Genomic DNA, 11654 nt, shown 5'->3' with positions numbered 1-11654 from the left:
AGGACCTGGCTGTTAAAGCGCTCCTGAGTAATGACTTTCCCTAAAGGAGACAGGAAAGGCTGCAATTGGAGGAACACCATCCCATATTTCTCTTGGGCAACTAACAGCGCAGTGGTATTAATATTGATTTCTCTAACTTCAAGTCACCCCGGCATTCGCTCTCTATCCCTCCCACACCCATGTCACACCAGTTTCTCGTTTTCACCCAACAAAGGGTCCAAAAATGCAGCATAAACACAAATTCCAGTTCTTCCATATAAAACTGAGGTGAGAAAAAACGTTTTCACCAAGAGAGTTGTGAATTAGTGGAATTCCCTGCCACAGAGGGCAGTGGAGGCCAAATCACTGGATGGATTTAAGATAGAGTTAGTTAGAGCTCTAGGGGCTAGTGGAATCAAGGGATATGAGGAGAAGGCAGGCCATTGGGGACAATCAGCCATGATCACAATGAATGGCGGTGCTGGCTCGAAGGGCCGAATGGCCTCCTGCACCTATTTTCTATGTTTCTAAACAGCTAACAATGGCCTGTTTCCTTTATCTTCATTACTTGTTTGCATATTCATTCATTCTTCTTTTATCTCCCTACATCATCGTCTATATCTCTCGTTTCCCTAGACTGAAGAAGGTCTCGACCCGAAATGTTACCCATTCCCTCTCTCCAGAGATGTTGCCTGTCCCCCTGAGTTACTCCAGCATTTTGTGTCTATGGTTTAAATCAGCATCTGCAGTTCCTTTCTACATGCTGCAATTGAATTTGTCCTCTTTCTTGAAAGCAGAACTCTTAAGAGCTCCAGTGGCGCAATCGGTTAGCGCGCGGTACTTATACAGCAGTACACAGTGAGCAATGCCGAGGTTGTGAGTTCGAGCCTCACCTGGAGCACATGTTTTAGGCACAGCAGTACAGATGCTGAGTTCGACCCTGACCCGATGCTGGATTTAGATGAAGCGAGGCCTAAGCTATTTCACTTGTGAGGCCTCCCTATCCCCCACCCCCACGACTAGAGGACCATGACTACCCGACAGTGACAGTGTGCCACTTTTAGATCCTACTGTATGTTGTCATTAAACTGTTGGTTTTAAAATACATATTGGATTCACAGCGGAGCGGGCGATGCCTTACCTGGATCGCCGTTTGAAGCTCTGGAGTGTTGGGCCTGCTGCTTCAACATCATGAAGCTGTGGTTTACAGAGTTCCCAGCCTCAGGCCATGCTGATTTGAACATCGCGGAGCCCTGGGCCCTGAGCCCTTTGCCGAGGGCCGTCAGCGTGAATCTCCCTCCGCCCAGCTCAGCCTGTGGACTTCGGGAGCCGCGGTCTCCGGTAGGAAATGGCCGATTTGGAAGTCCATGCCGCTGTGAATGTACTCCCACTCTGACGTCGGATGGTGACCCCCAATTGGTGCATGTGACAATCTCTTGAATTGAATCTTGCATATTAAGAAATAAAGAAACTACAAATACACTAAGAACAAAAATGTTTTTTTCTTGCCTTCTTCATAGCAAAATCATCCAGAAGTTCACCAAGATCTGTTTGTCTAAGTTTGTCAATCTAAATGCACAGAATGCTCAGTGCAGCCAACCTCTCTTGAGACATTGTGGACCTTAATTCATTTTTAATTCTTTTGAGTCTTGAAAAAGACCTCTCTCCCGAGCAGTTTGTGACCATTAAGCTAAGAAACAGCCGCAAGATTGCTTTCACCTCAGGGAAGGCCATCTGAATTGTTTCCTTGTATATTATTTGATAAAAGTCTGTATGAGACAGAGTGCTCTTCTGTATGACTGTGGCTTTGTCTCACGTACGAGTGAAAGTGCAAAGGTTCATCAGTAAGTTTCAGGTCAACATCTTCTGGGTATGCTTCCATCAACAGTTCAACACCTTGCTGAATTTCTTGCTTAGATGGGGGTCAGATTAGCAAGAAAGGAAAATTGTTGTGCAACTTCACTGTCCACAGTACCTTTTTAAATTGGTTTCAAGTGCATCTATTATAGGAATAAAAGATTTTATCCTAAACTTATCTTCCTTGCCATTTACTTACTCTTTGTCTCCCTGTGACAGTTCTGTTGGTAACATTTGGCAAGGCGACCTTTGCTTGTTGCTCAAGCTCATCAAAATCTTCTCTAATTTTGCTTACAAAATCCTGAAGTGAACTGTACAAACTTGCGCAAGTACTCGATAACAGTTTGGATTTCTGAATGGCTTTGTTGACCTTGTGGAAATTACCTACCAGACGGGTCCAAAAATGCAGCATAAACACAAATTCCAGTTCCTCCATTTTCTGCAAAAGATTGTTAGCTTGAAGCCTGGTATCACCCTTCACATTAACATCAGAGTAGAAATGACTGAGGGCATCAGTGATAGCGTTGTAACTTTCCAAAATAGCTTCTGTGGCTTTTGCATGTGCCTCCCACCTAGTGTCTGACAAATATTTAGGCACTTTTGACTGAGGTTGCAAAAATAATTTTAGAACTGCCCATCTCTTTGTGGAGGATGAAAAGACGGTATACATTTTATCGATAATACCAACACAGTTGACTGCATCAAGGCAGCAATCAACAGCCGAACGGCCCACCAAATTTAATGAGCATGGAATAAATCTTGCAAATTTTTTTTTTTTCAAGGATTTTTGCTGCATACCCTTGTACCTACCCAGTCAAGTGAGCAACATAGACACTTGGCTGTCCTCTCTCCACATCCCTGAACACAGAATTACATGGTATTATATACTGTTGAGGCTGTTGACGTCCCACTGGCAGTTTAAAAGAAATAAAATAATCTAAAGCCGGAAGATGGCCATGAGTGGGGGGGGGGTCCAAGAGGAGGGGGTCCATTGGAGACGGGAAAAAGGATCATCAATGGAGGCGAGGACTCCTTCCCATGGAAGAACGGTGAAGAGGCGGAGGTGACGGAAGAAGAGCCCCAAATCGTGGCGGCGCGGAACATCATTGAGGTGGGGACAGAGGGGGACAAAGGTGAGGCTTCTGCTGAGGACAGACCGTTTAGCATCTGAGGGGGGGAGGTCAGGGGGGATGGTGAACACACGGCAGGGATGGGGTTAGGGCTGGAGGAAGGCAGGTGAGTGGACTGAGGCCAAGGCGATGTCTGGTGTGGTGGGTGGTCAGTGGGTAGGGGGGTATGAGGACTGTAGTGTGGGTGGGGAAGAGCTGGACTCACATGGTTTGAGGGGAATGGGGAGGATCCAGTGGAACAGCCATTGAGGTTACCAGGGTTGGTGGGGACTAGCACTAGGAACCAGCACAGTCAAACTCAGGGGAGTTGGAGCCTGCAGCATGGAAACTTCAGGCCCGGTGCTGAGTCCAGGCTGCAGGTAAGGTGATGGCTGCGGGCTGCTGGAGGGCGGTGGAGTGGCGAGGGTCAGTGGGCAAAGCGTGGGAGGTCCCGGTGGGCGGATGGTCAGTGGGGCGGTGAGGTTCAACTGGTCCGGTGAAGCAGTGAGGTGAGTAGGCCCCGGTGCGGTGTGGAGGTGGGTAGGCCCCCGGTGCGGCGCGGCGGTGTGTAGGCCTGGTGCGGCGCAGAGGTGGGTAGGCCCAGTGCGGCGCGGCGGTGGGTAGGCCCAGTGCGGCGCGGCGGTGGGTAGGCCTGGTGCGGCGCAGAGGTGGGTAGGCCCAGTGCCGTGCAGAGGTGGGTAGGCCCCCGGTGTGGCGGGGAGGTGGGTAGGCGCGGTGCGGCGCAGAGGTGGGTAGGCGCGGTGCGGCGGGGAGGCCTCGTGCGGCGGCGAGGTTAGGCGCGGCGGGGGAAAAGGGTTAAATAAACTACATACTTTTTGCTTTGTCCTGCACTTCCAAGGATCCAAGGATCTTTGGAGCAAATTTCTCTCCACAACAAATATAAACCTCACCTGCATTTTAATCCCCACCCCCCCCCCCCCACACCACCAAAGCCTCCGGAATCAAGAGCACAGCGCCACTGATGGTAGGTTTTGTAACAACGCCACTATGTCAAATGTTTTATACACCTTGGTGGAGGGCTGAGGCCCCCCTAGATCTCGAGGCCCTAAGCTTAAGCTTGTCTAGCTTATACGTAAATCCGGCCCTGGTTGTTGTCTGTGTGGAGTTTGCATGTTTTCCCTGTGACCGCATGGGTTTCCTCCCACATCCCAAAGAGGTGCAGGTTTGTAGGTTAATTGACCGGTGTAAATTGCCTCCAGTAGGGAGTGGGCTAACATAATAAAACTAGTGTGACACGAGGTTGTCAAGAGTTTTATTGTCATATGTCCCAGATAGGGCAATGAAATTTTACTTCGGAGTCACGTGAGTGACTACGTGAAGAATCCCGCCAGGACGCATGCGTGTCATATCGCTTTCACGCTTGCGAAACGACAGGCGGGGTGGAGCGTTCCCCCGCAGCAGTAAGTTTGAAACCGCGACCTGCAGGTAAGTGATTTACTCTGCGGTAGTTTTTGTCCCCGCGCTGTTTTTACACAGGGGGGAGAAGCTGGACAAAATAGTGTCCACAAGTGCTGCGAGTAAAGCTGGCTGGGGAGGACCGCGAAGTTGCGGGAGCCAGCAGCAGCTGAAGGCACAAGCCCCATAAGTGGGATCAGCTGTGCCGACTTTTGGTCCCGCGCTGGCCAGAACACCACGGCCGGGCGGGAGACTATTCAGAATGGGGCCGTCGACTTTGACAAGTCGAAAACGGCAGGAGGCGGGGTGGAACGACGTTCCCCCGTAGCGACAATTTAAACCAGGAACTACAGGTAAGAGTACTCTGCGGTCTTTTTGTGTTTTCCCATGCTGATTACAGGTAGGGAGCATGGAAAAGTCGAAGAAACCAACGAGGGCTGCGACAAAGCTGGTGGGCCAGCAGCGGCCAGCGGCACTTGAATCACCTATAATGGGATCAGCTGTGCCCGATGTCGCCTCCGCACCAGCCAGATCCACTCTGCGGCCGGGCGGTAAGGCAAGACAAAAAACCATCAAAGTCGTGGACTCAGATGAGTCCGACTTTGAGCAGCCGCGGGCGGCCAGCGACCGTGAGCGCTGGAGCTGGATGGAGCGGTGTGTGGAGCATTTGCTCCAACGTGACAGGCTCCGGGAGATGGAGTCGAATCACTGTGGGCTCTATGTAAAACCCACAGCAGCACCTCTAGTAGGGCTGCACAGTGCTTCTCCCTCGTCAGAGGGGAGTACTGGGGGTCAGTTCTGGGCTGATCCTGAAGAGGGGTTTGCAGAACAGAAATCAAGTGTGCAGAGGGTGCAGGAACGTGAAAATCTACTGGACATGGTGTCCAACTTCATACAGCCCGACCAGACTGGCCAAAACCTGGAGGACACCTGACACCGGGTAACTGTATATCCCTGAATGTTCCTGTAATAAATAATTGTATATGGAAACTCCTAAACAGCGGGGATAACAGCTTTCACCCGCACAGCGGATGAGAAGGACATGTCGCAGGACCAACAGGATGCACTGGCACTGCTTTGCAACACACGGCCATAGACAGCACCCTTACGCACCCACCAGTAGAACAAGACCGACTGGTGAAAGCTCGAAGGTCCAGTACACCAAACATGAGTCTTTCTTAGGCCATGGCCCAGACCAGCCTTCTTGGAAGATACGCAAACCGCCAACATCAACCAAACCACAAACCCAGACACCGACGCCTCAACATCAAGAAGGATTTACAAAAAGAAGTAAACCTGCCACTGGTAACTATGGAGATAGGTGGGTCTGGTTCCCTACAAATTGCAGGGAGCATGGAGGTTGGGGGGATGGGGGGAGATTACTCTCCTTTCTGGATGCATGGAGTATGTTAACTACCGATACTTATATTTTAAGCAGTATCCAGGGATATACAATAGAATTATACACAAGTACAGCCCTCCAGTTCAACATATACCGAACCGAATGTTCGTACTTTCCGGTAAAGAAAAATCAGAAGCGCAGGCTGAACTGGAGCCCCTTTACGCAAAAGGGATAATTGAAAAATCCCAACACGAACCGCTAGAATTTGTGTACAATATCTTTACCAAAAACAAAAAAGATGGTGGTTGTCGCATCATCATAGTTCTGACCAAATTGAATACATTTGTACAATATATTCATTTAAAAATGGAAACCTTTGTTACTGCTAAACAATTGATTTCCAAAGGTTACTTCATGGCTAGCATCGCTTAAAAAATGCTTACTATTCAGTGCCTATACGAGGTGACCACAGATGTTACTTAAAATTCAACTGGATGGGACAGCGCTGACAGTATAGAGCGCTGCCAAATGGATTAACATCAGCCCCCAGGCTGTTCACTAAAATTTTGAAACCAGCCCTTGCGTTTCTACGGAAACGAAAACACATGGTCATGGCATATCTAGATGACATACTTATTGTGGGCAAAACTTTGGAATTGGCCAAACAAACTGTAACAGCCACAAAACAGTTATTTGAAAAACTGGGGTTTATTATCCATCCAGTTAAATCTAAATTAACACCTTCCACTACTATGGACTATTTGGGGTTCACCATTGACTCAGTTCACATGTCGGTGACTTTGCCAAAGGGAAAGGCTATAGACTTAATAGAGGCTTGCACTAACCTCATTGACATCAGTAACCATCCATCAGATTGGTAGCAAAAGTAATTGGCAAAATGATGGCTGCTTTTCCAGCCACACAATTTGGACCTTTACATTACCAAAATTTACAGAGAGCAAAAATACAAGCACTCAAAATCAATGCTGGTCATTTTGACAGACCAATGAAGCTACCAATCAAAGCTATAATGAAACTAAAATGGTGGATAGATAACATTTGGCTTTGTTTCAATCCAATCATTATCAGCAACCCTTCTATGGTGCTACAAACTGATGCCAGTGCACTTGGTTGGGGTGCCACCAATTCCATCTCCAGCTGTGGAGGTAGATGGACTGCTCAGGAGGCATCATTATTACTAACACTGGGCATAAACTACCTGGAAATGTTGGGTGCATTCTATGGCCTAAAGTCATATTGTACTGGGTCATATCACCAGCATGTTAGACTACAGATTGACAATACCACCGTGGTAACATATATCAACCACATAGGTGGAAACAAATCGACATCATGTGACAATCTGGCTAATACAATTTGGCAGTGGTGTATCCAGAGAGATATTTGGATATCAGCTACTTACCGTAACAAGGGATAGCCACCCATGCCATAACTATTTGAATTTTTTAATTTGTAGAGTTTAAAAATATCACTACTACAGCTGGGGCTGATGGACCGAACAGTGAACATGATTTCGGCGGGCCAGACAGTCCACCAAAAAACAGTATCTGGTCTATATCAGGAAGTGGGAGATGTATTGTCACAAAAACAGCATCACCTACAGAGATATGAACATCCCGTCTGTTCTGGAATACCTGGCAGGCCTATGATGAGGGGCTCAGTTATAGTGCCATCAACTGCGCCAGAAGTGCCCTATCAACTTATCTATGGCAAGGAACAGAGCGTCACTCTGTTGGGACTCACTCACTGGTAACAAAACTTATGAGGGAAATTTTTAATACCAATCCCCCAAGAACCAGGTACTCCCAAATATGGGATGTGAGTATTGTCCTGAAGATGCTCAGGAATTGGTCTCCAGCAACAGCTCTGTCCCTACATAGACTGACATTAAAAACAGTCATGCTAATGGCATTGGTCACGGCACAAAGGGTACAGTCATTACATAAATTAAGACTGGACACATGACTTCTTCATCTGAAAATATTACGTTTCATATTTATGAATTAGTAAAGCAGAACAGACAGGGATCAGCAGGCCTCAATATAGAATTTAGGTCTTACCCAACAGATGATCGTCTCTGTATAGTAAGACATTTGTCATTATACATGGAGAACACGAAAATCATCAGAGGCAATGAGAAGGCACTTTTAGTCAGCCATAAGCAAGCACACAAAAGAGTGACGGTCCAGACCATCTCAAGATGGCTGAAACAGGTTCTAATACAGGCTGGGATGGATACTAATATTTTTAAATCTCATTCCACCAGGGCTGCAGCTACATCGGCAGCTATGTAGTTGGATGTACCAATGGACCAAATCCTCAAGGCAGCAGGATGGTCAGGGGAAAAACATTCCAACTATTTTATCATAAACCAGTCATTAAACCTGGAACATTTGCAGAAACAATTTAAGTTCTGTAATTTAATTACCCCATAAATAGGGGCTATAATTTGTGTTAATCAATTCATGGATTTCAATGTTGGATTCATGTCTAAAATATGTTGACACAATTCCTCCTACAGTCATTAAGGCTGATGTGATGCATGGACTCATTTCCACGGCATGAAATCACAGAGCTTTGAAATTTTCACGTAGTCACTCACCTGACTCCGAGGTAAAATAGTAAGATTAAACGAGAACTTACCAGTTCGAAGTTTGATCGTTATTTTATGAGGAGTGCGTTGAGGGAATACGTGCCCTCCGCTCCCACCCATGATCATATACTCAACTGGTATTACTTACTTCTCTAATCTTACTATGTTTAAGTTATTACAGTTATCTGTGATTTCACACCGCTGCTTTGAAGAATGACACGCATGCGTCCTGGCGGGGTTCTTCACGTATTCCGTCACCGTACTCCTCATAAAATAACGATCAAACTTCGAACTGGTAAGTTCTCGTTTAATCTTACTATTCTTGCTTAACAGAATATGTAAACATAGTACATAATAGGGGAAAAAAAGTTCAGTGTGTATATACACATGCACACATACTCAATAAATAAAACAAATGTCTGTTGTAGTTCAGAGCTTATTTGTTGCCGTGTTTAATAACTATGGACGTTACAGTTTTCAGGCTCCTGTACCTTCTTCCTGATGGCAATGGTGAAATGAGTGTATGGCCAGGATGATGTGGGTCTTTAGTGATGTTGGCTGCCTTTTTGAGGCAGCGACTTTGATAGATCCCTTCGATGGTGGGGAGGTCAGAGTCGATGAGGGACCGGGCAGTGTTCACAACGTTTTGCAATCTTTTCCGCTCCTGGACACTCAAGTTGCCGAACCAGGCCACGATGCAACCAGTCAGTATGTTCTCTACTGTGTACCTGTATCAGTTCAAGAAATCCTCTTTGACATACCGAATCTCCGTACCTTTCTCAGGGCGCTGATGTTCCTTCTTTATAATTGCATCCGTGTGCTGGGTCCAGGAAAGATCTTCGGAAATATGCACACCCAGGAATTTGAACGGGGTGGGCCAAAGAGCCTGTTTCCATGCTGTATCATTAAACTAAACATATAAAAGATGATGTAGGAAAGAACTGCAGATTTAAATTGAAGGCAGACACAAAATGCTGGAGTAACTCATGGGACAGGCACCATCTCTGGAGAGGAATGGGAGACGTTTCAGGTCGAGACCCTTCAGATGTATGAAGAAGGGTGGGGGGAGGGGACGGTTTGGCAGCACTTGCGGTGCTGGGGATCCGGGTTCAATCCTGGCTGCGGATGAGGTGCGGCTCTGTGTGCGCGTAGCTGGTCCAGTCTCTCCCCGTCTCCCACTCGCATGTCGCCTCTCTCCTGTTATCTGGCACCCCTGTTCCTCAGATTAAATATATTTTTACACCTAAATTATGAATAAAGATAGGAATGTATACATGGTTTATTCAGCCAGCGCTTCGTTCACTTTTTCTTTATGGCGAATGACCTTTGACAAATCCCATGATTCCTTGCTTTTTTCAGAATTCTGACCTCGCTTATGGACTTTTTTTCCTGGCAGCAATTATTTTTTTTTAAGTTTAAAATATAGGGAGGATGAATAAGGGGAAATGAGCTTCCCCTGCACAGATGGGGGCTATGGGTGAGTGGTGGAATATTGCGTTGGGGAAAAGGATCTAGTATTTTACTGAAACTCTCATCTTGTTTGTTTTGTGTGTCTGCGTGCGTTTCTGTCTGTGAGTAATGCCCTGAATTAAGCCAATACGGTACATGATAGCGCTACCATTTTTTGAACCACCTTACTCACGATTGTCCTGTGGTGTGTTGTATCAAGTTTTGTTCAGATTGATGGTATATTTTACAAGTTATTCACATTTTAAACTTTACAATTTTAACTTTTCACTTAACTTCACACTACAATCTAAATTCAATTGCTGGCCCTGCCTGTTACAATGTGGCAAATCACAGGACACTGAATCCTGGCACCAAGTGCAATTGGATTTTTTCCCTTGGCAGCAAGTACAATTGGATTTTTCTTTTAGTTTAATAGGAGGGAGGGTGAATAAGGGGAAATGAGCCCCCAGCACAGTTGGGGGCTATGGGTGAGTGGTGGAATATTGTTTTCGGGAACGGGTTGCATTGGGCGATCGGGTGAGTGCTGGAATATTGCGATGGGAACGGGCTGGGGGACCACGCCTCCCGTGGTGTCTATGGGTGAGTGGTGGAATATTGCTTTGGGGTAACAGGTTGGTCTAGTATATATTTATAATTTCATTGTTCCCATATATATATGTTTTTATATATATATATATATATACACACATATTGTACAACAGATACACACACAAGGTAACCACTTGGTCTAGTATATATTTATAATTTCATTGTTCATACATACATACATACATATATATATATACACATATTGTACAACAGATACACACACACATATATATATATATATATATATAGGTTATTTTTTGTTGTTTATTATGGGTTTCACAGAGTACTATGTTTACATATCCGTTGTGCTGCTGCAAGAATTTAATTGTTCATATATATATATACAATTCTATTTCTCCACGGAACAATGAAATTATATATATATATATACACACATAGGTACGGTAGGATTTGACTTTGCATTATTATTGTTTATTTACTTGTCTCTTTATATATACAAAGAAAGTAATTATTAAGTAACTATTATTAATAATAGTGCAAAGTCAAATTAATGCCTGATCTTATAGTACAGTATACTATGTCCTATTATTGCTTATTTATTTGTCTCTATATATATATGTCGTCAGTGAAGTCCGGAGCGTGTATGGCGGTTATTTGCAGATTCTTGTTTTTCCCCTCACTCTCCAGTTCCCCGCCTCCCTCCTCTAATGGCTGCATCGGCCTAAAGGGCCTCCTCACCCGCGCTGTGGGCCTGGCAATGCCGACCGAACCGCCCGGTGTGTGGCTGGTGCCGTCGCCGAGTGGGGACGAGGGACGAGGGACGAGGGACAGACACAACAACGGCGGCGGCGGCGGCGGCGGCGGCGACAACAGCAGCAGCGACGGCGACGGCGCTGGGCAGCTGCCGGGATATGGGAGGTTTGTTTGCCGTTGATGTCAGAGCTCCAGTGGCGCAATCGGTTAGCGCGCGGTACTTATACAGCAGTACGCAGTGAGCAATGCCGAGGTTGTGAGTTCGAGCCTCACCTGGAGCACACGTTTTACGGGCACCCCCGACAGTCCACTTACTTGCTCACACACTCACACCAAATTACCGCCCCCGCCTATTATTTTTAAAAACATTTGCAGTATTTTAAACTTCTGATAAAGAGGCCCTTTCAGCCTGTTCCCAGTTTTAAAAATACATTGCAATAACTTATTTCACCGAAATTATTATAAAAATAATAATAATAATATCTTTTACTATCATTGCACATCAGTGCAACAAGATTTAGTATGCAGCTTCCAACCGATGTAAAAGAAAAGTAAAATAAATAAA

General features: G+C 45.9%; 1 long non-coding RNA gene and 2 other non-coding genes across 3 annotated transcripts; 2 read left to right on the top strand and 1 right to left on the bottom strand.

Moving 5' to 3' along the window:
* Positions 1-787: 787 nt before the first annotated feature.
* trnai-uau (transfer RNA isoleucine (anticodon UAU)) lies at positions 788-880 on the top strand. Its single transcript is given in 2 exon segments — positions 788-825; positions 845-880. It is a non-coding gene; the product is annotated as a tRNA-Ile (tRNA).
* Positions 881-8739: 7859 nt separating this feature from the next.
* On the bottom strand, positions 8740-11265 carry LOC129699675 (uncharacterized). Its single transcript, XR_008723908.1, has 2 exons — positions 11075-11265; positions 8740-9560 (listed from the first exon to the last, which is right to left on the bottom strand). It is a non-coding gene; the product is annotated as an uncharacterized LOC129699675 (long non-coding RNA).
* A 12-nt stretch (positions 11266-11277) lies between these two features.
* trnai-uau (transfer RNA isoleucine (anticodon UAU)) lies at positions 11278-11370 on the top strand. The gene is given in 2 exon segments: positions 11278-11315; positions 11335-11370. It is a non-coding gene; the product is annotated as a tRNA-Ile (tRNA).
* The last annotated feature ends 284 nt before the right edge of the window (positions 11371-11654 follow it).

Source organism: Leucoraja erinacea, chromosome 8, assembly GCF_028641065.1.
Source record: "Leucoraja erinacea ecotype New England chromosome 8, Leri_hhj_1, whole genome shotgun sequence".
Classification (NCBI taxonomy): domain Eukaryota; kingdom Metazoa; phylum Chordata; class Chondrichthyes; order Rajiformes; family Rajidae; genus Leucoraja; species Leucoraja erinaceus.
Note: the sequence above shows the minus strand (reverse complement) of the source record. Positions and strands in the feature narration are given on the sequence as shown.